Below are 4229 nucleotides of genomic sequence, written 5' to 3'. Positions count from 1 at the left end.
GAGATGGAACAGCAGAGCCTTCCAGGCCGGTGCTCTGTTTGGGATATTAGCTCTAGTGTGGCAGGACAAGCACCGCCTCTGAAGATTGACTGCTTTGGTTCAAATCCTAGGACCATGACCATTGACCTTGAACAGGTTATTCATCATCTCTGTACCTCAGTTTCCTTATCTGAAAATGGTGATGGTAGTGGCACCTGCCTCATGTTGCCATTTTTAGGGTTAAATATGCTCAGCAGAATGTCTAGTGTACTCATTATGTTGTAGCTATTTATATTATTTAGTTCAGGAGGCAGTTTTTATCTTGGGAAGCTTTATTAATTATTAATAATGTTTCTTTTAAAAAACACAAATCAGTCTAGTTGCATAAATGCACACACACAGGATGGGGTTGGGGAACCAGCTGGAAATCTGAGGGAAGAAAGCGAAGATATAAAAACGAGCTCCCCTCCCCACTACTTCACAGCTGAATAAAAAGACCCCCCAGAAATACAGCGTTTCCTTGAGTAATGAAGGTCGCTGTGGAGAAAAGAAGAAGAGGAGCTTCTGGGGCTGTCTCCTGGGCTGGAGTTTAGACTCGTGTCCCATGCCACTCCCCTGCTACTCTCTGCACATGCCAGCGTGCAGCCGTCCTCACCCAGGAGCCAGGGCAAGCATCGTGGGTGCATGTGGGGCTCTGGGACTCCCAAGAAAAGGCGGGGAGAGCTCAAGAATGAACACCCTGAGATTTGTGCCGTGGTGCAGGGGTGGGCCCCTGGCGACCAGAGCTGGGCAGTCTCCTGACTTGGCTCTCAGTGCTGTGTGTGGATCGCTGCGGGTTTCGTTCCTACCGCTTCAGGGGAATGGGTTGGCGCTTTGGTTGCCTGCCTGGGGGCATCGTATGTGTCTGACTCAGGCAGGTGCTATCACTTCCTGCTCAGAGAAGCAGGTCAGTCATGGGTGAAACCAGCTCCCGTTGGTCCTTTAGGCCAGACTTTGCGTTAGGCAGCCCCGTCTGAATTCCGACGCTGTCTCATTAGAGTGCAACCTCAGGGTGGTCACTTACACACACCCAGCCTTAGTCCATTCTCGTTGCTATAAAGAAATACCCAAGGCTGGGTAATTTATAAAGAAAAGATGTTGGCCCATAATCCCAGCACGCTGGGAGACAGAGGTGGGAGGATTGCTCGAGCTCAGGAGTTTGAGACCGGCCTGACCAAGAGCGAGACCCCATTTCTACTAAAAACAGAAAAAATGAGCCAGGCGTCGTGGCACGTGCCTGTCGTCCCAACCACTCGGGAGGCTGAGTCAGGAGCATCGCTTGAGCCCAGGTATTTGAGGTTGCAGTGAGCTGTGATGATGCCACGGCACCCTAGCGTGGCTGGCAGAGTGAGGTGTCTCAAAGAGAAAAAAAGAGAGCTGTTCATCAGGCTCAGGTTGCGCAGGCGTGAAAGGGGCACGGAGCCAGCATCTGCTGCGGGTAAGGCCTCAGGCTGCTTCCGCTCCTGGCGCGCGGACAGGAGCTGGTGTGCACAGATCGCCTGGCGAGCGGGGAGGTGCCAGGCTCTTTTTAACAACCAGCTCTCCTGGGAACTAAGGCAGTGGGCACTCACTGCCTGGTCGGTCAATGGTGGTGGTGACGATGATGATGCTGCGCTGCAGTGGGGAGTGTCTAGAAGGACTCCAGTGTCAGTAGCTGCTGAGATGCTGACGCAGTGAACCCTCTTTTCTGCAGGAGCACAGCGAGGGCATCTCGTCACCACCCCCACTGGCGTCCAGGCCAGCTGTCAGAGCCAGCGCCTCCAGATGCTACATTCCCGCCTTCTCTTTCTCAGCCTGAAATCTTCCTAACATGTAACGGGATCCGGGGGACTACTTTGCAAGCAGACCCCGGACACAGGACCTTTCCCTTGCCTCCTATCGGGATTTCTGAAAATCTAGGGCCAGAGCCACCCTCCTGGGTGGTGATTTGAGGGGAAACTCAGGCGGGACCCTTGTATCTACTGCCCACCGCCTACCGTTCCTTAATGAACATGTTTTCCCTTTGACTTGCAGAGATCTTTTCTTTCCTTCCTTCCCTCCCTGCTTTCCTTTTTCTTTCTTTTCTTTTTTTTCCTCAAAAGGCTCCTATAAGGATTTAGATTTATAGGAGAAACTTAGATTTATAGGGTCCTGGAACTGAAAGGGGCCTTAGACACTAACTAGTCCAAAGTGAAGCTCAGTACAGCAAAGGAAGACTCACATCCACCCTCTCCCCCGGTCCTCTAGGCAATCCTTGGGCAGAGGTATTATCAGTGTCCTTGTTTACAGACAAGCACACTGCGTGATTTAGTGCAGTGTGACGGTTAGGAGTGGACTCTACAGTCAGCCTGGCAGGGTTCGAGTTCGGGCTCCACTGTTTACTAGCTATGTGACCTTGAACAAGGTACTTAACTTTTCCGTGCCTTATTTCTCCATCTGCAAAATGGTGATAATGCTTGGTGCAAAAGAAATGCTGCTGTTTTCATTATTATCCCTGAAGGCAGGCCACACTAAATGTACTGATTTCTTCAACACATGTTCTCTGAGCCCTACTGTGTCGGGTGCTTTGCAAGGTGCTGCACAGACAGTGGTGAGCTAAACCAGGCACGAGCCCTTCCCTTACGGAGCTCAAAGTCTGGTGGGAGAGACGTGCATCACTGTCAACCCCTAAGGCAAGTGTTACGAAGGCAGCATGCTTGGTGTCATGGTGAGAAGGCAGAGTCAGGCTGGGGCCCTTGAGGAGTGAAGACCACTTTGCCATCTGATGAGTGAGCTGGAGTTAGCCAGACTGGCAATGGGGGTGGGGTTGGGGTGGGGACAGAACAGTCTGGGCAGGGGCAGCAAGGACACAGTCCTTGTGGAGGGACAGCACTGACCTGTTCCAAGGCTGCCGAGGCTGGAGTGCAGTGACCAGGGCAGGCCCAGGGCGAGATGAGCTGGTGAGTAGGAAAGGCCCAATTATTCAGATCTTGATAGGCCACACAACAGATTTTGATCTTTTTCCTAGGAGCGAAAAGGAAGGATAAGCTGAGAAGTGACAATAACCAGCTCTGCAGTTTGAAAAGATCATCAAGACTGCAGTGTGCAGGGTGGACAGGTGGGTGGCAAGAGGGGATGAAGGCATGCCCACCAGGACACAGAGGGTGCAGGGTGCATGGGTCTGGCGCTCAGAGGAGAGGTCTGTGCTGGAGATAAAAGGTGTCCTTGTTGGCAGGTTGTCTGCAGCCAGGGCCATGGGCGAGCTGGCCTGGGGAGACAGCCCAGAGCTGCACTGTCCAATACAGTAACCACTAGTCAAAAGTAGCTGGTCAGCAATTAAAATGTGCCCAGTCTGAATTTAGGTGTGCTGTAAGTGTAAAATACACGCTGAATGTTGAACTTAGTGTAAGAATGTAAAATATCTTATTATGAATTTTATATCCATTGCATGTTGGAATATTTTGAATATACTGAATGAAAATCTATTATTAAAATTAATTTCACCAGTTTCTTCAAAAATTTTTTTAAAAAATGTGGCTACTTGCAAATTTAAGTTCCTTATGGGACTGGCATTTGTGGCTCACACTGTGCCTAGAGCGAGGAGAGGAGACAGACCAGGCCCCAGCCCTGAGAAATGATAATCTCCAAAGCCAGGTCTCAGCCAGCACCTGGTTGCGGGCGAGTGTCCAGGGCAGAGCACGGTAGCGGGACGGGACACGGGCGTGGGGTGGCAGTTGGGGTCCCAGGAAGGGAAAACGTGGAGGCTGTGGGGTCCTAAAGGCGGGATTCAGCCACCCACGCCTGCACAGCGTCTGGCCCACCCCCAGAGAGTCCCCGCGGTGCAGCAGCTGCTCTTTTCTCTGTTCCAATCTGCTGGGGGTTAAGTGCCCGCATCAAGCGCTGGGTGCGAGGAAGGCAGGCGGCAGACTAGCCCCTCAAAGCTCTCCCCCGAGTCCGAGACCGCCCTCTGGACTCCCGGGCAGCTGGGGCGGGCGTGGCGGGCGGCCCCACGCTGAGGGGCAGCTGCTTGGCTCGGCTCTCCCGCCGGTCACGTGGCGGGTGGCGGCGCGCCAGGCCCCTCCCGCGTGCCCCGCAGCCAGCCCGCACCGCCGGCGGGAGGCTCCGAGCGCAGCGCTGCGCGGGGGTGGGGGCGGGCGGTCCCTGGTGCGGAGACCGAGTCCCATCCCGTCGGAGGGGACCAAAAGGAAAACGGCTCACTGATCCCGCGTTTCTATCTGTAACTAGCAAATACG

This window comes from Propithecus coquereli, unplaced genomic scaffold (assembly GCF_000956105.1).
Source record: "Propithecus coquereli isolate 6110/MARCELLA unplaced genomic scaffold, Pcoq_1.0 Scaffold496, whole genome shotgun sequence".
NCBI classification, from domain to species: Eukaryota; Metazoa; Chordata; class Mammalia; order Primates; family Indriidae; genus Propithecus; species Propithecus coquereli.
The sequence above is the reverse complement of the archived record's forward strand: the minus strand, read 5'-3'. Positions refer to the sequence as shown.